Source organism: Pongo abelii, chromosome 3 (genome assembly GCF_028885655.2).
Source record: "Pongo abelii isolate AG06213 chromosome 3, NHGRI_mPonAbe1-v2.0_pri, whole genome shotgun sequence".
NCBI classification, from domain to species: domain Eukaryota; kingdom Metazoa; phylum Chordata; class Mammalia; order Primates; family Hominidae; genus Pongo; species Pongo abelii.
This window is the reverse complement of record NC_071988.2, coordinates 145,237,199-145,262,051: the sequence shown is the minus strand read 5'-3', so window position 1 is coordinate 145,262,051 and position 24,853 is coordinate 145,237,199. Positions and strand designations below refer to the sequence as shown.

General features: G+C 37.9%; 1 long non-coding RNA gene across 1 annotated transcript in view; it reads right to left on the bottom strand.

The window, feature by feature from the left end:
* The window catches only part of LOC134761297 (uncharacterized), a 420,137-nt gene that overhangs the window by 148,024 nt on the left and 247,260 nt on the right, over positions 1-24,853 (bottom strand). The window lies entirely within an intron of this gene.

Sequence of the window (24,853 nt, the reverse complement as noted above, 5' to 3'; positions counted from 1 at the left end):
ATGGTCTTGATCTCCTGACCTCATGATCTGCCTGCCTTGGCCTCCCAAAGTGCTGGAATTTCAGGCGTGAGCCACCGCGCCTGGCCAATCACCAGCATTTCTATACACCAAACTTGAGAACCAAATCAAGAATGCTAATTCATTTACAATAGCCACAAAAAAATAAAATACTTAAGAAAAAAATGAGATATGTAGATGACACAAACAAATGGAAAACTATTCTATGCTCATGGGTTGGAAGAATCAATATCATTAAAATGTCCATACCGCCCAAACCAATCTACAGATTAAATACTATTCCTATCAAATTACCAATGTCACTTTCCACAGATTTAGAAAAAACTATTCTAAAATTCATATGGAACCAAAAAAGAGCCCAAATAGCCAAGGCAATCCTAAGTAAAAACAAAAAAGCCAGTAGCATCACATTACCCAATTTCAAACTGTGCTATAAGGCTACAGTAAACAAAACAGCATGGTAATGGTATAAAATTAGACAGACAAACCAATAAAACAGAATGCAGAACCCAAAAATAAAGCCACACACCTACAATCCATTCCTCTTTAGCAAAGTCAACAGAAATAACAATGGGGAAAGGATATTCTATTCAATAAATTGTGCTGTAAAAACTGGCTAACCATATGCAGAAGAATGAAACTGGACTCTGATCTCTTACCATATACAAAAATTGAGTCGAAATGGATTAAAGACTTAAATCAAAGACCTCAAACTATAATAATCCTAGAAGAAAAGCTAGGAAATACTCTTATTGTCCTAGGCAAAGAATTTATGATGAAGACTCCAAAACCAAATGCAACAAAAGAAAAAAATAGACAAATGGGACTCAATTAAACTAAAGAGCTTCTGCACAGCAAAAGAAACCATCAAAGAGTAAAGAGACAACCGACAGAATGGGAGAAAATATTTGCAAATTATGCATCTGACAAAGGTTTAATATCCAGAATCTATAAGAAACTTAAATCAACAAGAAAAAACAAATAACACCATTAAAAAGTAGACACTTCTCAAAAGAAGACATACAAGAGGCTAACAAACATATGAAAAAATGCTCATCCTGATTAATCATCAGATAAATAAATGCAAATCAAAACCACCATGAACACCATCTCACACCAGTGAGAATGGCTATTATAAAAAAGTCAAAAAATAACAGATGTTGGTGAGAGGGAATGCAGAGAGGGAATGCTTATACACTGTTGGTGGGAATGCAAATTAGTTCAGTCCTGGTGGCAAGCAGTTTGGAGTTTTCTCAAAGAACTAAAAATAGAATTACCATTTGACCCAGCAATCCCATTTCTGGGTATACACTCAAAGGAAAATAAATTGTTCTATCAAAAAGATACATGCACTTGTATGTTCCCTACAGGACTATTCAAAATAGCAAAGACAAGGAATCAACCTAGGTTCCCATCAATAGTGAATTGGATAAAGAAAACATGGTACCTATACACCATGGAATACTACACAACCATAAAGAAGAACAGAATCATGTTTTTTGCAGGAACTTGGATGCAGCTGGAGGCCATTATCATAAATGAATTAATGCAGAAACAGAAAATGAAATACCCCATGTTCTCACTTATAAGTGGGAGCTTAACTTTGGGTACATCCAGACACAAAGATGGGAATAATAGACACTGAGGACTCCATAATGGAAAAGTGGGGGATACAAGGGTTGAAAAACTACCTATCAGGTATTATGTTCACTATTTGGGTGACAGGATCATTAGAAGCCCAGACCTAAGCTTCACGCAATATACTCATGTAATAAATCTGCACATGTACCCCCTGAACCTAAAATTAAAAAATAAAATATTTTAAAAAGGAAATCTCTCTCCTTAAAAAACAGTTATGCTGAGCATAATAAAAGTAGAGCTGTTTAAGGCAAAAGAAAACAAGGTGATTGAAGCTTATTAACTATGAGTCACCCATTAGCAATTCAAATTGATTCATCCAGAAGTTAATTGAGAAAATTTAAGACAACATCCTGCTCCCCACACAAAGATATATGGGAAAAGCAGAGAAAAGAATTCAGGTTGATTTTATCTTAGACTAAAATAAACATTCAACAGAAAGATAGCTGGAAAATCTCAAAATACTTAGAGATTAAACAACACATTTCTAAATAACATACAGAGCAAAAAGAAATCTCAGGAAAATTTTTAAAATATTTTGAACTCAATAAAAATGAAAACACAACAAAATTTGTGGGATACAGTAAAAGCAGTGCTTAGACAAAATTTATAGCACTGAATGCATATATTAGAGAAAAGAAAGATCTAAAATTGATCATCTAAACTTCTACCTTAGGAAACGGGGGGGTTGGGGGCAGGGAAGAGCATATTAAATCACAAGTAAGCACAAAAAAATGAAACAAAAAAATTAAAGCAGAAATCAATGAAACTTACAAAAGGAAATAGAGAAATAAATGAAACCAAAAGCTACTTATTTGAAAAGAGCAATAAATTAATGAGCCTCTAGACAGGCTACGAAAAACAGAAAGAAGACACGTATTACTAACATGAGAAATAAGAGGTGACATCGCTACAGATCGCGTGAACATTAAAAAGAAAATAAAGGAACATTTTAAACAACTCTTTGCTCACAAATTTGGTAACCTAGATGAAATGAACCAATTCCTTAAAAAACACAGTCTACCACAGGTCACACAAGGAGAAATACGTAATTTGAACAGCACTATATTAAAGAAATTCAATCAGTAATTAATAGCCTTCAAAACAGAAATCACTTGGGCCAGATAGATTTACTGGTGAATTCTACCAAACATTTAAGAAAGAAATTATACCAATTTTCTACAATCTCTTTCAGAAAATAGAAGCAGAGCAAGTACTTCCTAAGGATTCATTCTATGGAGACACAATTAACCCTAATACAATAATGTGTACAGTGTGTCAATGTAAATTCATTAATTAACAAATGTACCACTCTGGTGCAGGATTTTGATAGTGGGGAAGGCTGTATGAATGTGAAGAGAGGGAGATATGGGAAATCTCTATACCTTTGTCCAATTTTGCTGTGAATCTAAAACTGCTCTAAAAAATGAAGTCTATTTTTAAAAACAAGATACTTAAAAAGTAAACATTCAAGCGTTACCTTTTTAAATGTAATTTTATCTATTTATTTATTTACTTTTATTTTTCCATAAGTTATTGGGGTACAGATGGTATTTGGTTACATGAGTAAGTTCTTTAGTGGTGATTTGTGAGATTTTGGTGCACCCATCACCTGAGCTGTATACACTGCACCATGTTTGTAGTCTTTTATCCCTTGTTCCCATCCCACTCTTCCACCCAAGCACCCTAAGTCCATTTTATCATTCTTATGCCTTCGCATTCATAGCTTAGCTCCCACATGTCAGTGAGAACATACGATGTTTGGTTTTCCATTCCTGAGTTACTTCACTTAGAATAATAGTGTCCAGTCTCATCCAGGTCATGGCAAATGCTGTTAATTCATTCCTTTTTTTGGCTGAGTAGTATTCCATCGTATATATATATACCACAGTTTCTTTATCCACTCATTGATTGATGGGCATTCGGGTTGGTTCCATTTTTGCAGTTGTGAATTGTGCTGCTCTAAACATGCATGTGCAAGTATCTTTTTCAAATAATGACTTCTTTTCTTCTGGGTAGATACCCAGCAGTGGAATTGCTGGATCAAATGCTGATTTAATGCCACTATCAAATGGTAGTTCTACTTTTAGTTCTTTAAGGAATCTCCACACTCGTTTCCATAGTGGCTGTACTAGTGTACAGTACACTGCTGGCTGTACCAGCAATGTAGAAGTATTCCCTGATTACCACATCCACGCTGACATCTACTGTTTTTTGATTTTTTGATAATGGCCATTCTTGCAGGAGGAACATGGTATCTCATTGTGGTTTTCATTTGCATTTCCCTGACCATTAGTGATGTTGAGTATTTTTTTCATGTTTGTTTCCCATTTGTATATCTTCTTTTGAGAACTGTCTATTTATGTCCTTAGTCCACTTTTTGATGAGGTTGTTTTTTCTTACCGATTTGTTTGAGTTCTTTGTAGATTCTGAATACAGTCCCTTGTCAGATGTATAGATTGTGAAGATTTTCTCCCACTCTGCGGGTTGTCTGTTTACTCTGCTGACTGTTCCTTCAGCCGTGCAAAAGCTCTTTAGTTTAATTAGGACCCGGCTATTTATCTTTGTTTTTATTGCATTTGCTTTTGGGTTCCTGGTCACGAAATCCTTGTCTAAGCCAATGTCTAGGAGGGTTTTTCCAATGTTATTTTCTAGAACTTTTATAGTTTCAGGTCTTAGGTTTAAGTCTTTAATCCATCTTGAGTTGATTTTCGTATAAGGTAAGAGATGAAGATCCAGTTTCATTCTCCTACATGTGGTTTGCCAATTATCCCAGCACCATTTGTTGAAAAGGTTGTCATTTCCCCACTTTATGCTTTTGTTTGCTTTGTTGAAAATCAGTTGGCTGTAGGTATTTAGGATGATTTCTGGGTTCTCTGTTCTGTTCCATTGGTCTATGTGCTATTTTTATACCAGTACCATACGGTTTGGTGACAACGGCCTTATAGCACAGTTCGAAATGAGGTAGTGTGATACCGCCAGATTCATTCTTTTTGCTTAGTCTTGCTTTGGCTATGCGGGCTCTTTTTTGGTTCCAAATGAATTTCAGAATTGTTTTTTCTAATTTTGTGAAGAATGATGGTGGTATTTTGATGGAGATTGCATTGAATTTGTAGATTGTTTTTGTCAGTATGGTCATTTTCACAATATTGATTCTACCCATTCTTGAGCATGGAATGTGTTTCCATTTGTTTGTGTCACCTTTCTTTCAGCAGTGTTTTGTAGTTTTCCTTGTAGAAGTCCTTCAATTCCTTGGTTAGGAATATTCCTAAGTTTTTTTGTTTGTTTGTTTTGGTTTGTTTTGGTTTTTTTTCAGCTATTGTAAAAGGGGTTGGGTTCTTGATTTCATTCTCAACTTGGTTGCTGTTGGTGCATAGAAGACCTACTGATTTGCATACATTAATCTTGTATCAGGAAACATTACTGAATTCTTTTATCAGTTGTAGGAACTTTCTGGAGGAGTCTTTAAGGTTTTCAAGATAAACAATCATATCATCAGCAGTGAGAGTTTGACTTCCTCGTTACTAATTTGTGTGCCTTTTATTTCTTTCTCTTGTCTGATTGTTCTGGCTAGGACTTCCAGTGCTATGCTGAAGAGGAGTACTGAGAGTGGGCATCTTTGTCTTGCTCCAGTTCTCACAGGGAATACTTTCAATTTTTCCGCATTCCATATTATGTTGGCTGTGAGTTTGTCATAGATGGCTTTTATTACATGAAGGAATGTCACCTGTATGCCAATTTTGCTGAGAGTTTTAATCATAAAGGGAAGCTGAATTTTGTCTAATGCATTTTCTATTGAGATGATCATGTGATTTTTCTTGTTCTTATTGTTTTTTGTTTTGTTTTGTTTTTGTTTTGTTTTGTTTCCTTTAGTTCTTTTGTTTCCTTTAGTTCTTTAAGTTCTGGGATACATGTGCTGAACATGCAGGTTTGTTACATAGGTATACATGTGCCATGGTTGTTTGCTGCACCCATCAACCCATCATCTACATTAGCTATTTCTCCTAATGCTATCCCTTCCCCTGCCCCCAACCCCCAACAGGCCCTGGTGTCTGATGTTCCCCTCCCTGTGTCCATGTGTACTCATTATTCAACTCCCACTTATGAGTGAGAACATGCAGTGTTTGGTTTTCTGTTCCTGTGTTAGTTTGCTGAGAATGATGATTTCCAGCTTCATCAATGTCCCTGCAAAGGACATGAACTCATCCTTTTTTATGGCTGCATAGTATTCCACAGTGTATATGTGCCACATTTTCTTTATCCAGTCTAACATCGATGGGCTTTTGGGTTGGTTCCAAGTCTTGCTATTGTGAATAATGCTGCAATAAACATATGTGTGCATGTGTCTTTATAGTAAACTTATTTATAATCCTTTGGGTATATACCCAGTAATGGGATTGCTGGGTCAAATGGTATTTCTGGTTCTAGATCCTTGAGGAATTGCCACACTGCCTTCCACAATTGTTGAACTAATTTATATTCCCACCAACAGTGTAAAAGTGTTCCTATTTCTCCACATCATCTCCAACATCTGTTGTTTCCTGACTTTTTAATGATTGCCATTCTAACTGGTGTGAGATGGTATCTCATTGTGGTTTTGATTTGCATTTCTCTAATGACCAGTGATGCTGAGCTTCTTTTTCATGTTTGTTGGCTGCATAAATGTCTTCTTTTGAAAAGTGTCTGTTCATATCCTTCACCCACTTTTTGATTGAGTTGTTTGTTTTTTCCTGTAAATTTGTTTTAAGTTCCTTGCAGATTCTGGATATTAGCCATTTATCAGATGGACAGATCGCAAAAATTTTCTCTCACTCTGTATGTTGCCCATTCACTCTGATGATAGTTTCTTTTGCTGTGCAGAAGTTCTTTAGTTTAATTAGAGCCCCTTTGTCAATTTTGGATCTTGCTGTAATTGCTTTTGGTGTTTTAGTCATGAAGTCTTTGCCCATGCCTATGTCCTGAATGGTATTGCCTAGGTTTTCTGCTAGGGTTTTTATGGTTTTGGGTCTTAGGTTTAAGTCTTTAATCCACCTTGTGTTAACTTTTATATAAGGTGTAGGGAAGGAGTGTGGTTTCAGTTTTCTGCATGTGGCTAGCCAGTTTTCCCAACACCATTTATTAAATAGGGAATCCTTCCCCACGGCTTGTTTTTGTCAGGTTTGTTCAAAGATCAGATGGTTGTAGATGTGTGGTGTTATTTCTGAGGCCTCTGCTCTGTTCCATTGGTCTATATATCTGTTTTGGTACCAGTATCATGCTGTTTTGGGTACTGTAGTCTTGTAGTACAGTTTGAAGTCAGGTAGTGTGATGCCTCCAGCTTTGTTCTTTTTGCTTAGGATTGTCTTGGCTATACAGGCTGTTTTTTGGTTCCATATGAAATTTAAAGCAGTTTTTTCTAATTCTGTGAAGAAAGTCAATGGTAACTTGATGGGAATAGCATTGAATCTCTAAATAACTTTGGGCAGTATGGCCATTTTCATGATATTGATTCTCCTATCCATGAGCATGGAATGTTTTTACATTTGTTTGTGTCCTCTTTGATTTCCTTGAGCAGTGTTTTGTAGTTCTCTTTGAAGATGTCCTTCACATCTCTTGCAAGTTGTATTCCTAGGTATTTTCTTCTCTTTGTAGCAATTGTGAATGGGAGTTCACTCATGATTTGGTTTTCCATTTGTCTATTATTGGTGTACAGGAATGCTTGTGATTTTTGCACATTGATTTTGTATCCTGAAATTTGCTGAAGTTGCTTATCAGCTCAAGGAGTTTTTGGGCTGAGATGATGGGGTTTTCTAAATAAACAATCATGTCTGCAAACAGAGATAATTTGACTTCCTCTCTTCCTATTCAATTACCCTTTATTTCTTTCACTTGCTTGATTGCCCTGGCCAGAATTTCCAATACTATGTTGAATCAGAGTGGTGATAGAGAGCATCCTTGTCTTGTGCTGGTTTTCAAAGGGAATGCTTCCAGATTTTGCTCATTCAGTAGGATATTGGCTGAGGGTTTGTCATAAATAGCTCTTATTATTTTGAGATATGTTCCATCAGCACCTAGTTTCTTGAGTGTGTTTGGCGTTAAGGGGTGTTGAATTTTATCAAAGGACTTTTCTGCATCTATTGAGATACTCCTGTGGCTTTAGTTATTGGTTCTGTTTATGTGATGGATTACATTTATTGATTTGTGCACGTGGTACCAGGCTTGCATCCAGGGATGAAGCTGACTTCATAGTGGTGGATAAGCTTTTTGATGTGCTGCTGGATTCAGTTTGCCAGAATTTTATTGAGGATCTTCACATCGATGTTCATCAGGGATATTGGTCTCAAATTTTTTTGTTGTTGTTGTGTCTCTGACAGGTCTTGGTATCAGGATGATGCTGGCTTCATAAAATGAGTTAGGAAGGAGTCCCTCTTTTTCTATTGTTTGGAATAGTTTCAGAAGGAATGGTACCAGCTGCTCTTTGTACTTCTGGTAGAATTAGCCTGTGAATACTTCTGGTCCTGGGCTTTTTTTGGTTGGTAGGCTATTAATTACTGCCTCAATTTCAGAACCTGTTATTGGTCTATTAAGAGGTTCAACTTCTTCCTGGTTTAGTCTTGGGAGGGTGTATGTGTCCAGGAATTTATCCATTTCTTCTAAATTTTCTAGTTTATTTGCATAGAGGTGTTTATAGTATTCTCTGATGGTAGTTTGTATTTCTGTGGGATTAGTGGTGATCTCCCCTTTATCATTTTTTATTGTGTCTATTTGATTCTTCTCTCTTTTTTATTAGTCTGGCTAGTGGTCTATCTATTTTGTTAATCTTTTCAAAAAACTATCTCCTGGATTCATTGATTTTTTTGAAGGGTTTTTCATGTCTCTATCTCCTTCAGTTCTGCTCTGATCTTAGTTATTTCTTGTCTTCTGCTAGCTTTTGGATTTGTTTGCTCTTGCTTCTCTAGTTCTTTTAATTTTGATGTTAGGGTGTCGATTTTAGATCTTTCCTGCTTTCTCATGTGGGCATGTAGTGCTATAAATGTACCTCCAAACACTGCTTTAGCTGTGTACCAGAGATTCTGAGATGTTGTGTCTTTGTTCTTGTTCTCATTGGTTTCAAAGAACTTATTTATTTCTGCCTTAATTTCATTATTTACCCAGCAGTCATTCAGGAGCAGGTTGTTCAGTTTCCATGTAGTTGTGCAGTTTTGAGTGAGTTTCTTAATCCTGAGTGCTAATTGATTGCACTGTGGTCTGAGAGAGTGTTTGTCATGATTTCCATTCTTTTGCATTTGCTGAGGGTGTTTTACTTCCAATTATGTGATGAATTTTAGAATAACTGCTGTGTGATGCTGGGAAGAATGTATATTCTGTTGATTTGTGGTGGAGAGTTCTGTAGATGTCTATTAGGTCTGCTTGGTCCAGAGCTGAGTTCAAGTCCTAAATAACCTTGTTAATTTTCTGTCTCATTGATCTGTCTAACACTAACAGTGGGGTGGTTAAAGTCTCCTGCTATTATTGTGTGGGAGTCTAAGTCTCTTTATAGGTCTCCAAGAACTTGCTTTATGAATCTGGATGCTCCTCTATTGAGTGCATATATATTTAGGATAGTTAGCTCTTCTTGTTGCATTGATCCCTTTACCATTACGTAATACTCTTCTTCATCTTTTTTGATCTTTGTTGGTTTAAAGCCTGTTTTGAGTCTAAGATTGTAACACCTGCTTTTTTTTTTTTTTTTTTTGCTATCCATTTGCTTAGTAAATATTCCTCCATCCCTTTATTTTGAGCCTACGTGTGTCTTTGCACGTGAGATGGGTCTCCTGAATACAGCACACTGATGGGTTTTGACTCTTTATCCAATTTGCCAGTCTGTGTCTTTTAATTGGGGCATTTAGCCCCTTTACATTTAAGGTTAATATTGTTATGTGTGAATTTGATCTTGTCATTATGATGCTAGCTGGTTATTTTGCCTGTTAGTTGATGTAGTTTCTTCAAAGTGACGATGGTCTTTAGATTTTGGTATGTTTTTGCAGTGACTGGTACCAGTTTTCCCTTCCATATTCAGTGCTTCCTTCAGGAGCTCTTATAAGGCAGGCCTGGAGGTGACAGAATCTCTCAGCATTTGCTTATCTGTAAAGGGTTTTATTTCTCCTTTACTTATGAAGCTTAGTTAGGCTAGATATGAAACTCTGGGTTGAAAATTCTTTTCTTTAAGAATGTTGAATGTTGGCCTCAACTCTCTTCTGGCTTGTAGGGTTTCTGCAGAGAGATCCGCTGTTAGTCTGATGGGCTTCCCTTTGTGGGTAACCCGACCTTTCTCTCTGGCTGCCCTTAACATTTTTTCCTTCATTTCAACCTTGGTGAATCTGACAATTCTGTGTCTTGTTGTTGCTCTTCTTTTGGAGTATCTTAGTGGTGTTCTGTGTATTTCCTGAATTTGAATATTGGCCTATCTTGCTAGGTTGGGGAAGTTCTCCTGGATAATATACTGAAGTGTGTTTTCCAACTTGGTTCCATCCTCCCCATCACTTTCAGGTACACTTCAAATGTATGTTTGGTCTTTTCACATAGTCCCATATTTCTTAGAGGCTTTGTTTGTTCCTTTTCATTTTTTTTTCTCTCATCTAGTCTTCACACTTTATTTCATTAAGTTCATCTTCAATCTCTCATATCCTTTCTTCTGCTTGGTCGATTTGGCTACTGATACGTGTGTATGCTTCAAGAAGTTCTCATGCTGTGTTTTTCAGCTCCATGATGTCATTTACATTCTTCTCTAAACTGGTTATTCTAGTTAGCAGTTCATGTAACCTTTTATCAAGGTTCTTAGCTTCCTTGCACTGGGTTAGAACATGCTCCTCTAGCTCAAAGGAGTTTGTTATTACCCACCTTCTGAAGCCTACTTCTGTCAATTCATCAAACTCATTCTCCATCCAGTTTTGTTCCCTTGCTGGTGAGGAGTGTGATCCTTTGGAGGAGAAGAGGGATTCTGGTTTGGGGAATTTTCAGCCTTTTTGCCCTGGGTTTTCCTCATCTTCATGGATTTATGTACCTTTATGATGCCTGCCCAGAGAAGATGAATCTAGAAAGGCAGACTGGCTACAGTGGCTTTGCCACACCACAATGGGTTCTGCCCAGTTCAAACTTCCCGCATGGCTTTCTTTACATTGTGAGGGGAAAACGCCTACTCAAGCCTCAGTAATGGCGAATGCCCCTCCCCCCACCAAGCTGGAGCATCCTAGGTTGACTTCAGACTGCTGTGCTGGCAGCAAGAATTTCAACCCAGTGGTTCTTAGATTTCTGGGTTCCATGGAAGTGGGAGCCACTGAGTTAGACCACTTGGATCCCTGGCTTCAGCCCCCTTTCCAGGGGAATGAGCAGTTTTGTCTTGCTGGGGTTCCAGGCGCCACTGAGGTAAGAAAAATAACTCCTGCGGCTACCTCGGTGTCTGCCCAAATGGCCGCCCAGTTTTGTGCTTGAAACCCAGGACCCTCATGGTGTAGGCACCCAAGGGAATCTTCTGGTCTGTGGGTTGTGAAAACTGTGGGAAAATCATAGTATCTGGGCCAGATAGCACAGTCCCTCACAGCACAGTCCCTCATGGCTTCCCTTGACTAGGGGAGGGAGTTCCCCACCCCCTTACACTTCCTGGGTGAGGCAACGCCCTACCCTGCTTCTACTTGCTCTCCATAGGCTGCACCCACTGTCTAACCAGTCTCAGTGTGATGAGCCAGGTACCTCAGCTGGAAATGCAGAAATCATCCACCTTCTGCATTGGTCTCGCTGGGAGCTGCAGACCAGAGCTGTTCCTATTCAGCCATCTTGCCAACACTCCAATCATGTGATTTTTGTTTTCAATTCTGTTTATGTGCTGTATCACATTTATTGACTTGCATATTTTAAACCATCCCCGCATCCCTGGTATGAAACCCACTTGATCATGGTGGATTATCTTTTTGATATGTTGTTGGATTTGGTCAGCTAGTATTTTGTTAAGGATTTTAGCATCTATGTTCATCAAGTATATTGATCTGTAGTTTTCTTTTTCGGTTTTGTTCTTTTAGTTTTCTTTTTTGGTTTTGTTCTTTCCTGGTTTAGGTATTAAGGTGATACTGGCTTCATAGAATTAATTAGGGAGGATTCCTTCTTTCTCTATCTTGTGGAATAGTGTTAAAAGTTTTGGTACCAATTCCTTGGATATCTGGTAGAATTCTGCTGATCTGATCCTGGACTTTTTTTGTTGGTAATTTTTTAATTAGCATTTCAATCTCACTGCTTGTTACTGGTCTGTTCAGGATATCTAATTATTCCTAATTTAAGCTAGGAAGGTTGTATTTTTCCAGGAATTTATCCATCTCTTCTAGGTTTTCTAGTTTATGTGCATAAAGGTATTCATAGTAGCCTGGAATCATCTTTTGTATTTCTGTGGTGTCAGTTGCAGTATTTCCTGTTTTGTTTCTTACTGAGGTTATTTGGATTTTCTCTCTTCTTTCCTTGGTTAACCTTGGTAATGGCCTATCGATTTTATTTATCTTTTCAAAGAACCAGGCTTTTGTTTCATTTATCATTTTTATTGTTTTTTATGTTTCAATTTCATTTAGAATCTAGATCTTGGTTATTTCCTTTCTTCTGATGGGTTTGAGTTTGATTTGTTCTTCTTTCTCTAGTTCCTTGAGGTGTGACCTTAGAAGGTCAGTTTGTGCTCTTTCAGTCCTTTAGATGTGGGCATTTAGGGGTATGGACTTTCCCCTTAGCATTGCCTTTGCTGTATCCCAAAGGTTTTGGTAGGTTGTGTCATTATTGTCATTCAGTTGAAAAATGTTTTAATTTCCAACTTGATTTTGTTTTTGACCCAATGCTCATTCAAGAGCAGGTTATTTCATTTCCATGTATTTGCATGGTTTTGAAGGTTCCTTTCAGGGCTGATTTCCAGTTTTATTCTACTGTAGTCTGAGACAGTGCTAGATATAATTTAAATTTTCTTAAATATATTAAGGCTTGTTTTATGGCCTATCACATGGTCTATCTTAAAGAAAGTTCCACGCGCTTTTGTATAGAATGTGTATTCTGTGGTTGTTGAATAAAATGTTCTGTATACGGCCAGGTGAGGTGGCTCGTGCTTGTAATTCCAGCACTTCGGGAGGCTGAGGCAGGTGGATCATGAAATCAGGAGTTTGAGACCAGCCTGGCCAACACAGTGAAACCCCATCTCTACTAAAAATACAAAAATTAGCTGGGCATGGTGGCAGGTGCCTGTAATCCCATCTACTCAGGAGGCTGAGGCAGGAGAATCACTTGAACCTGGGAGGCGGAGGTGGCAGTGAGCCAAAATTGTGCCACTGCACTCCAGCCTGGGTGACAGAGCTAGACTCAATCGCAAAAAAAAAAAAATGTTCTGTATACATCTGTTAAATCCATTCATTCCAAGGTAAGGTTTAAATTCATTGTTTCTTTGTTGACTTTCTGTCTTGATGACCTGTCTAGTGCTGTCAGTGGAGTATTCAAGTCCCCCACTATTATTGTGTTGCTGTCTATCTCATTTCTTGAGTCTATTAGTAATTTTTTAATAAATTTGGGAGCTCCAGTGTTAGATGCATATATGTTTGGATTGTGATATTTTCCTGTTGCACAAGGCCTTTTACCATTTTATAATGTCTCTCTTTGTCTCTTTTAACTGCTGTTGCTTTAAAGTTTGTTTTGTCTGAATAAGAATAGCTAACCCTGCTCGTTTTTTGGTGCCCATTTACAGGAAATGCCTTTTTCCATCCCTTAACTTTTAGTTTATGTGAGTCCTTATGTGTTAGATGAGTCTCCTGAAGGCAGCAGATAGTTGGTTGGTGAGTTCTTATCCATTCTGCAGTTGTGTCTTTTAAGTGGAGCGTTTAGGCCATTTACATTCAATGTTAGTATTGAAATGTGAGGTGCCATTGCATTCATCATGCTCTTTGTTGCCTGTCTGCTTTGGTTTTTTTGTTTTTGCTTTTTAACATGTATTTTTGTTTTATAGGTCCTGTGTGATTTTTGCTTTAAAGAGGTTCTGTTTTGATGTGTTTCCAGGATTCGCTTCAAAATTTAGAACACCTTTTAGCAGTTCTTGTAGTGGTGGCTTGGTAACAGCTAATTCTCTCAGCATTTGTTTGTCTGAAAAAGACTGTATCTTTCCTTCATATATGATGCTTATTTTCACTGGATACAAAATTCTTGGCTGATAATTGTTTTGTTTGAGGGGGCTGAAGATAGGGCCCCAATCCCTTCTGGCTTGTAAGGATTCTGCTGAGAAATCGGCTGTTAATCTGATAGGTTTTCCTTTATAGGTTACTTGGTGCTTTTGTCTCACAGATCTTAAAATTCTTTCCTTCATCTTAACTTTGGAAAACTTGATGACAATGTGCCTAGGTGATAATCTTTTTGCGATGAATTTCCCATGTGTTCTTTGTGCTCCTCGTATTCGCATGTCTAGGTATCTAGCAAAGCCAGGGAAGTTTTCCCCTATTAGTTCCCCAAATATGTTTTACAAGCTTTTAGAATTCTCTTCTTCCTCAGGAACACCAATTATTCTTAGGTTTGGTTGTTTAACGTAATCCTAGACTTCTTGGAAGCTTTGTTCATATTTTCATATTCTTTTTTCTTTGTCTCTATTGCATTTGGTTAATTTGAAGACCTTGTCTTCGAGCTCTGAATTTCTTTCCTCTCCTTGTTCAATTCTATTGCTAAGACTTTCCAGAGCATTTTGCATTTCTTAAAGTGTGTCCAAAGTTTCCTGAATTTTTATTTTTTATTTTATTTTATTTTATTTATTTATTTTTTTTTTTTTTTGAGATGGAGTCTCACTCTGTCACCCAGGCTGGAGTGCAGTGGTGCAATCTCGGCTCACTGCAAGCTCCGCCTCCTGGGTTCACGCCATTCTCCTGCCTCAGCCTGCTGAATAGCTGGGACTACAGGCACCCACCACCACACCCGGCTAATTTTTTGTATTTTTAGTAGAGACAGGGTTTCACCGTGTTAGCCAGGATGGTCTCGATCTCCTGACCTCATGATCTGCCTGCTTTGGCCTCCCAAAGTGCTGGGTTTACAGGCATGAGCCACCACGCCCAGCCCCTGAATTTTTTGTTTTTTTCTTTAAGCTATCTATTTCCTTGAATATGTCTCCCTTCACTTCTTTTATCATTTTTTGGATTTCCTTGCATTGGGCTTTGCCTTTCTCTGGTTCCTCCCTGATTGGCTTAATAACTAACCTCCTGACTTCTTTTTCAGGTAAATAAATCAGGGATTTCTTCCTGGTTTGGATCCACTGCTGGTAAACTGGTGTGATTTGGGGGGGGTGTTAAAAAGCCTTGTTTTATCATATTACCAGCATTGGTTTTCTATTTCCTTCTCATTTGGGTAGGCTCTGTCAGAGGGAAGGTCTAGGGCTGAAGGCTGTGGTTCAGATTCTTTTGTCCCCTGTGGTATTCCCTTGATGTAGTACTCTCCCCCTTTTCCTAAGGAAGTAGCTTCCTGTGAGCCAAACTGCAGTGATTGTTGTCTCTCCTCTGGGTCTAGCCACCCAATGAGTCTGCCTGGCTCTGGGCTGGTACTGGGAGTTGTCTGCACATTGTCCTGTGATGTGAACACTCCATGGATCTCTCAGCCGTGGGTATCAGTGCCTGTTCTGGTGGAGGTGGCAGTGGGGTGCAATGGACTCTGTGAGGGTTCTCAGCTTTGGTGGTTTAATGCTCTATTTTTATGCTGGTTGGCCCCCTTCTGGAAGGTGACGCTTCCCAGAAAGCATCAGCTGTAGTAGTGCAGAAAGGAACCGGCAGTGGGCGGGACCCTAGAGCTCCCAAGATTATATGCCCTTTGTCTTCTGCGACCAGGGTGGGTAGGGAAGGACAATCAGGTGGGAGCAGGGCTAGGTGTGTCTGGGCTCAGACTCTCCTTGGGCAGGTCTTTCTACTGCTGCTGTGGGGGATGGCGGTGAGATTCCCAGGTCAATGGAGTTGTGTACCTAGGAGGATTATGGCTGCCTCTGCTGAGTCATGCAGGTTGTCAGGGAACAGGGAGAAAGCCGGCAGTCACAGGCTTCACTCAGCTCCCATGCAAATTGAAGGGCTGGTCTCACTCCCACCATGTCCCCCACAACAGACCCAAGTCTGTTTCCAGACAGAGGGCGAGAGGGGCTTGAAAACTTGCCCCAGGCTACCTGCCTCCCAGCTGCAAAAGAAAGGTCTTGTTATTTCCTCCACCTGTGGAGTCTTCACACTGACTTTGAGCTCTCCCCTGAGTTCTGACCAGCAGGCTTCTTGCCCCATTCAAATTGTTTCAGAGTTCAGCTAGAGAAGTCCTTCTCCCTGTATAGTTTTACCCCCTGCTTCTCTGGCCACCCTCCTAATGGATCCCTGTGGTGCCAGGCAGGAATGGCCTGCTAGGGGACCCAGTGAGCTCCCAGGGCCTTTCTGCAGCTTCTTCTACCCCTGTATTTCCCTTGGTTCCCTAAATTGACTCAACTGTAGGTAAAATTGGAAACTTCTCCCACAAACAGACCTTCAGTTTCTCCAGTGAGGGTGTGTGTTCAGGAGGGGATGGTCTCCCTTTCCCACTTCCACAGGTGGGGCACTCACAGTATTTGGGGTGTCTCCCAGGTCCTGCAGGAGTAGTCTGCTTCCTTCAGAGGGTCTGTGGGTCCTCTCAGGATTGCTGATTTGTTCTTGCAGTCAATCTGGACCTAAAATTCACCATGCAAGCCTCCGTGTGCTGCTCTGTGTAGAGCTGCATTCTAGTCCTTCTTCCCATCGCCATGATGATCCCTAACTCCTCAAGTTTACCTTTACTTCTGCTAGCTGAGGTTTGATTTATGGGAACAGATTGTTTCCCTTAATAAAATATAGTAGTTCCCCCCTTATGTGTGATTTCGCTTTCCTCAGTCTCAACTATCCATAGTCAACTGCAATCTGAAAATATTACATGAAATAAGATATATTGAGCAAGACAGACCACATTCACTTAACTTTTATTATGGAATAGTGTTATTATTGTTCTATTTTATTATTAGTTGTTGTTATTAATTTCCCACTGCACTTAATTTATACACATTATCTTAAGTCTGTATGTACAGGAAAAAAATCATAGTATATAGAAGGTTCAGTACTATCCACGGCTTCAGGCCTCCACTGCAGGTCATGGAATATTTACCCCATGAATAAGGTGGGGAATGCTATATTCAAGACATATTTGCTGACGGGATGGATGCAAATACATTTGTTGTATTAACAAATAAATTGTCACTTAACTGAATTAGAATGTAATCTGAGTCCATACCTAGAAACTAGAAAATCTTCTGTCCCCTTCCCATCTGACCCTGACCCTCTAAAATTTGGTCTGGGGAATCTCCACTGAATGTAATTTGAGGTAAATAAGTTGTAAATACTTTAAACACTAAAAGGCTTAGAAAGTATTATATTGTCCTGTATCTGGCTTTCTGCTAAGTTGAGAACTTTTGGGTTTTAAGAATCATGTGGTAGAGCATCAGAGTTTTAATCCACATCACATCATACATGTGCACTACTTAAAAGATTCTATACTCACTGTTCAAACCACTGTACTGGGAACTTGGAATTAAGGGACCAATAAGAGACAGTTTTTGACCTTACTTAATTAGAGTGTTGCAGAAAACAGTGTCAAAGAAGAGAACGTCTCTCCAAATAAACTTTTCTCAGAGAAGTCAAAGAAAAGTTTATTTAGAGAGACATTTTGGCTTTTATTCCCCTAGTTTGACCTATATTTCTATTTGTCTCTTAGGGGGCAGAATATAAGAAAATCACTAAGCAGGTTTCATATATGAGGCGCCATTAGCCAAATCCAACATGAGAAGATCAAGCCCTGGAACCACCCCTCTAATGCAATTTCTTGACTAAGTACTACCTGAAAAAGAGTAAATATGCCCTAGAATTGATAACATAGGGTTAGGACACAAAACTTCAGATCTCTAAGACAGGAAATGTGCTTATCTTCCCATTAGAAACACACTTCAAAGAATTAGGCACATACTTCAAAGGGTGTTTACCAGCCAGTCTCTCTGATGCCTTGGTCTAGTAGCCAGTAATAACACCCCATTAGCACCTCATTAGCCAGAACTCAAGAATGCTGGAAAGCATTCCTGGATGAAGGAAGCATCCCCAGTCTGAAACTACAAAGATTCCTCCACTTTTCTTACCACTTTTGTAGATACCACAATGGTCAGTCACTCTCAAAAGTAATATATGTCTGAGTTCTCGAGTTGATGTCAGCTAGACAAATATAGCAAGGTAGAACACATTTTAACACCCAGATATCATATATCCAAATCTTCCTTTTAAAATACACTAAAATAGGCATCCAGTTTTGGAGCACGTTGGTGACATATGTCTCCAAAATTCTTGACTGATAATGAAATTTTGTCCCCAACCTCAGACTTAACTTCTTGGTCTCTTTCACTTTCTACATTATTAGAATTCCTGTTGCTTGTATACCATTTAATCTGGTAACTCAGAGTACAGCACCTGGCACATTGCAGCCACTGATATTCTCATACAAGAGTTCAAAACACTCCTTCCTCACAAAAAGCAAAATCAACTCCCTAAGGAGATTCCATTATTTGTACATGGTATCTACTCACATGGCATAGTGCAAGAGAGTTGGACCCATTCTATAAATTTTTAAAAATGTATCTCATATAGTGCCCATCAGACCGAATAAATATGCCCACCTAGAAAGTTAACATAAACTGTTCAGTTGCCAGACAACTAAGATTTTCAGAAACTTTGTAAGTGTTGTTTGAATGTTAAAGGAAGGCCAAAAATTCTAACATATTGTGGGGGGAAAAGTGACACTTCTTAATCCTGTTTTGTTCTAGAGTAGAGTATGCTCTTTTTATGGAGCTAAAAAGAAAAGTGAAAATAAGACTACATTGGGTACAGTATGCACTGCTCTGGTAATAGGTGCACCAGAATCTCAAAAGTCACTGCTAAAGAATTTATTCATGTAACCAAACACCACCTACTCCCTAAAAACCTATTGAAATAAAAAATAAATTTAAAAAAAAAGAAAAGCGGAAATAAACGATGAAAATGAAATGACTAATATTCTTTTAAAGTAAAGGACAGGCCAGGCGCAGTGGCTCACACCTGTAATCCCAGCACTTTGGGAGGCCGGGGGGGGCAAATCATGAGGTCAGGAGTTCGAGACCAGCCTGGCCAACACGGTGAAACCCCATCCTTACTAAAATACAAAACATTTGCTGGGTGTAGTGGCTGGCGCCTGTAATCCCAGCTGCTCAAGAGGCTGAGGAAGGAGAATCACTTGAACCCAGGAGGCAAGAGGTTGTCATAAGCTGAGATCGCGCCACAGCACTCCAGCCCAGGCGACGGAGTGAGACTCCGTCTCAAAAAAAAAAAAAAAAAAAAAAAGTAAAGGACATTCTGATGAAACCGTATTAGTATTCTTTCATATTCTATGAGCTGGAAAAAAAGTTCAAGTTTTCCATAGAATATCAAACAGCAATTCCACTTGGAAATTCCATCGGATAAAAGAATGAAAGGGAAAACTGCCTTATTTGATATACCACCTTGTGAAAACACAATGATAAATGTCATGTCATGCACACAATTCTAGATCAGTTACATAGCTGCGGGGAAATTTACTGACTATGCAAATTCTATTTTATTGCTAAGGATCTGATGAATGATTTAATGAAAATAATACAGATACATGTCTACAAACCCAGTAAGAAAGAGAGATACAATAAAACCTGATTCTTCCTCCCAGTCCTAACGTCAATTACCACCATCAACAGTTTCTTCATCAAATTCCCAATTCATAAATCTATACATATTTTTATTCAAATTGATACATATATACATTGTTCTGAATCTTTATTTGTATTTAATAATATATTTTAAAGTTCTTTCCACATGAACATAAACATAGTTCTTTTTGTTTTTTTTTATTTTAGTAGCTGCATGACATTCCATTGTACAAACTTATATAGCCAGTCACTTAACGTTGGGGTGTTTCCAGTTTAGTAAGCTAGGTGTGAAGCTTTCTTTTTTCAGAATTTGGTTTCAGTGTTGTGGTAGTGTTGTAAAAATCAATTGGAAGAGCTTTGATACCTCCACAGCCTGACCCTTTTTTTTTTTTAAGGGTAGTGCTTTCGTAATGTATTTTTCTTTTCTTGTCTTCCTTGTAATTATTCTGTTTGGAGATTTCCTTTACATCTGAGATCAATTTTGGTTATACGCACTTTCCTGGAAAATCATCTATGTATCCAGGTTTTCAAATATATTTATGAAAAAATTCCTAAACATTTCTTGTAATCCCCTCTGTATCTGATTGTTTTTTCTTTTGGTTTCCAGCTTCATGTATTTATGTTATCTCCTTTTTCTTGTTAAATTAGGTTAGCTAGTGATTATCTTGTTACTAGGGGGTTCTTTCATTTACTTATTAGTTCTATTGTTTTCTTATATTCTAATGCATTGATTTTGCTGTTATCTTTATGAAACCTTATTTCTGCTTTCTTTTTCTTTTCTTTTTTTTTTTTTTCAAAGAGACAAGGTCTTGCTATGTTGCCCAGGCTGCACCTGAACTCGTGGGCTCAAAGGATTGTCCTGCCTCATCCTGCTAAGTAGCTAGGACAACAGGTGTGCACCACCATGCCCAGCTTTCTACTTTCTTAAAAATAATTTTTCTGGTTTTTTCCTAACTTCTTATGTTAAGAGATCATTTCATTTGGTGTCAAGGACATAAATTTTCTCCTGAGCATGGTTTCAGCTGTATAAGTTCTAATATGTAATATTTTTATAATAGTGTTATTTTCTATTGCTCCACAATTTCAGTTCTGACTTTTCTCTTTGAGCTAAACATTGAGTTATTTTTTGCTATTATTGTTGATAATTCTAGGTGGTTGGGATTTTGTTGTTATTTTATTTTATACTAAATTTCTAGTTTCAGTGTGTTGTCATCAATTACCATATTACACAATCTTTCTCGTTTATAGAATGTATTGCAGTTTTCTTTGTATCCAAAAATATGTTCTTGGGTTTTAATATTCCAAACATGTTAAAAATGGGACTGTATTTTCTGATTTCAAGTCAAGGAATTTTTTCAATATTGTTTAGATTTTATTATGTATATTTTTCAAGAAAGATGCTTGGTTCTTCTATTCACTGAATTCTTTTGTGTCGGAGATTATCTGTCTGTGTCCTTTACACTTAAATAGCTTGACTTGGTCCAAATTTGTCAAATTCTCTGGTAAGTTTCCTTCCTTCACAACCTTTCTCTTCTTCATTTTCTTTCTTCTATGACCTCTCATTTCAAAAATAACATTGTCTTTAATTTTTCTAGTAACATGGAAGATTTTATGTTTAAAATGTTTCTTCTACTTCCCGGCATAACCATTAGTCTGATATGACTTATTCATCTATCTTATATAATAATAATTATTATTGAGCACTTTCTATATGCCACTTTACATGGATGAGTTCCTATTTCTTTCTTTTGTCTTACTATCCATTTGTATGTCCCATGCTCATTCTTTTCAAATTGTGACTGTATTAGTCTACTGGAGCTGCCATAGTAAATACCATCAAAATAAATACCATAATAATTTAATATCATAATACTTTAATACTATAATAAATACGATAAAAATACTACAGACTGGGTGGCTTAAACAACTGAAACGAAGTTTAAGCCACAGCAGAAATACATTTTAAGCCATCCATTTCTCCAATTGTGGAGGCTGGAAGTCCAAGATCAAGGTGCCAGTAGGGTTGGTTTCTGGTGAGGTCTCTCCAGGCTTACATACAGTCACCTTCTCACAATGACCTGAAGTGGCTTTTCCACTGTGCACATACAAAGGGAGAGAAAGCTCTGGCATCTCTTCCTCTTCATACAAGAATACCAATCCTATTGGATTAGGGCCCTACATTTATGACCTCATTTAACCTTAATTACCTCTTGAACAGTCCTGCCTCCAAATACAGTCATATTGGGGGTCAGGGTTTCAACATATGGTTTAAGGTGGTGACACAATTTAGTGCATAACAATGACAGAAAACTGGTACTGCAAAAATCTTGAATTCAAATAGACTGTTTCAAAATATTTTCTTACTAATTCTGAGGCTTGGGTGTATCTTCAGCTACATGATCCATGCATTTGAGTTACTAAACCTCCATTCTTTCCATCTACATCCCTCAACACGGAGTGCAAAGGATATCTCCCCAATGCACTGCAAGGCATCTGTAGGGTGCTGGTAATTGCTTAACTGACTATCCTAAAAATAATATATGCATTTTTATGTACACATGCACATACATTTTTGTATACTTGCGATTTTCTACATAGACATAATACATTTTGCTAATATAAAGCATATATAGCACACAATTTACAACATATAAAATATTGATTATAAAGTCTATACAGCCAATTGATTATCACAGAATGCTTTTCTTGAATTTTACCAAACTCATACCCAAACTATGGTTGCAATGAATAAGTGTTCTGACATGAATGTTTGGTGATACTTTCATTTATGTTACTAAGTGAAATGAAAGTGATACAAAAAAGATGCGCATCTCAGAACTTCATTCTTTCATCAATGACTTGAGTAACTTTCAGACAACAGTTTCAAATACTAGAAGAATACTTCCACAGTTTTTTGTGCCATGGCACAACACTCTTAATCTGCATCATTAACATTTTCTTCATCACTTCAATTCTAATTAATAAACAAAACAATAAGTCAAGTATTTATATGCAGCATTTGCAGATTTTCATGGTATAAATCCTCCCACCATGGCTGTTTTCAAGCTACCAATGTGATATATTACCAAATACAGGGTTGGAAAGAGATGCGCAGTAGTTCACTTTCAGATCATACTTTCACCAGACAGATACAATCGATGGGAATAACCTCAAGAGCATGGACAATAATAATGTATCGTTATTAAGGTGTGATGAGTTGTAGTACTTATTGCCTTTGTTTCTCAAGTAATTTATTGTAAGTTTGTAATGTAATTTTTAATAATGGCTGTGTTTAACAATTGATTTGCAAACTTTGGAAATGTACCCATTGGCTCTAGAGAGCAGGTATGAGCCATCTACAGCATATGAGTCTTCAGCTCTCTGCAATTCCCTAACAAATCTTCACCTTCTATCTTCTCCCTTCCTAGTGGTCAGCCCGCTTGTGATAAAAATGGTATATCTGAGCACTTCTGAATTTCCACCCTGACCCTGCTTCTCCTCGGTGGAGTAAACTTGAATTCAGTGATCTTCCTCTGACCTATCCAAACTCCCAGACTCTGGCATTCCAGAGAGAGAGCCTTGATTGGGCCTTTCAGGATTGACCCCCAAACTGTGAAGCACCATACTTATTGCAGAGATCGTGGATGTATGTGCCAGTACACTAAGCCTTTTCTGAGTTTGGTCTCAATTTCATTGTTTTGAGCACCTATACTTTGTTGTTATGGTTTGTATGTGTAATTATTGCCCAGTATTATTGCAGATGGCCTTTGTTATCTGTTTTTCATCATTGTTATTGTTGTTTATTAGTTCAGGAAATAAACTAGGATATAAACACAATTCTTCTGCCATCTCTAGTCAAAAATCTGCATTTGGTCCTAAATTTAAACATTTTTCATTTGAAAGCCAAGTTCCTCATTACATATAATGCCCTTCAGAAATGCAATTTAAAAGAGGTGCAATGAGAAAATAAAGTATGGCAGTACCAAAATAAATGTTCCTCACAAACAAAAGTGCTGAGTATATAGGAAATGATTACAACAGTGAAAAAGTCTGTATGTTAGTACATTTGCTAATCTTATACAAATGTTTAGAGGACCAGATCTTTTTAATCCTCAGCTGAAATGTATTATAAATCTTGTTTAAAGATAAGAAAAGAGGAAATATCTACATGTGTTTCCCATATAAATGGAAGACATAATTTTTAAGGAGGGGAAACAAGGACAATTGACTCACAAACAATCATTCCAAAATGGTGGATTCTGTGGTATTTATTTTCTGTTTGTGGAACATTTACAATACAAAAAAAAACCCATGGTCTATATCATTCCCACAAAGTTTTCTATTTGCTGAAAGAAAATATGTCATTGTGTAGAAGAAAACTAGAGGAAAAACAGAGGTATGTGATTAACATGCTCGATGTTTTTTTATATACACAGATTTATTTCAGAACACTTTGAGACATATCCTAATATTTAACATTGAAAAACTTGAACAAATACCCATTTTAGCATATATTTCTTCTTCAAAATTTACTTCCGTATGAGGGGGGGATAAAGGACAATACAACCGAAAGCAAGATAGTAAGAGAGAAAATTGCATATCTGGGAAGGATGGAAAAGAATGCATGAGATGGCAACAACCCATCCAATGTGAAACTATTTATCAGGCCAAAAGTCAGCTATCTTCCCATAGGAAGTTGTAGCGGGGAAGCATTGGCAAATCTTATCTTCCGAGGGAGATAGACGGTCCCTAGAGTAACAACAACTCCATCAAGTTTTCACTGAAGAGTTTCCAGATAAATAATGTCTTTCCACAAATAATCTGCTCTCGAAAGGCAGCCCCCAGACATGAGAAGCAGGAGGAATGGCTAAGGGCTGTGGAATTTTCTGAACATGAACAGTGAAGAATGTAAGTCTTTGTAACTGAGGAATGAGATCACTTTGAAAAATACATGTCTAGAACCAGGGCTATTGCACAAGTAGGCACGTTTTCAGGGCCTCAGAAAAATGCATTCTCAAGATTAATCTTTATATCTGTTTCCAGAGTCCTCATTCAAAAGTTGACACTTTTGTACAAAGAACACCCTAGTGCTGACTGTGACAAGCAGGCAGCATTGCCAGCGATTTACTAGCAACTCATAAATCTGTGGGAAATACTCCACATATAGTCCTGCCACCCTCACTAAACTCTTGCAACCTCTCCCTGCCCCTGAAATTTGGAGGCTTAGAGCACAGAGAGAAAATACAAGCAATATAAAGTGTGAGAAGAAAGTAGCCTAATATATAAAATAAAAGACAAAAGCAGACTGGATTATGCCAGCAAGCCATCTGCACAGCTGAAGGCTTCTTCAGGCAAAAAAAGGCTCCACTGTTCCTGAATCAATTGCTTCCTATTCACAGGCTCACTGTATAGGGCTAAATTCAAAATGGCTCTCGGGAAATTCTTGCCAATCCTGTGGTCTGATTT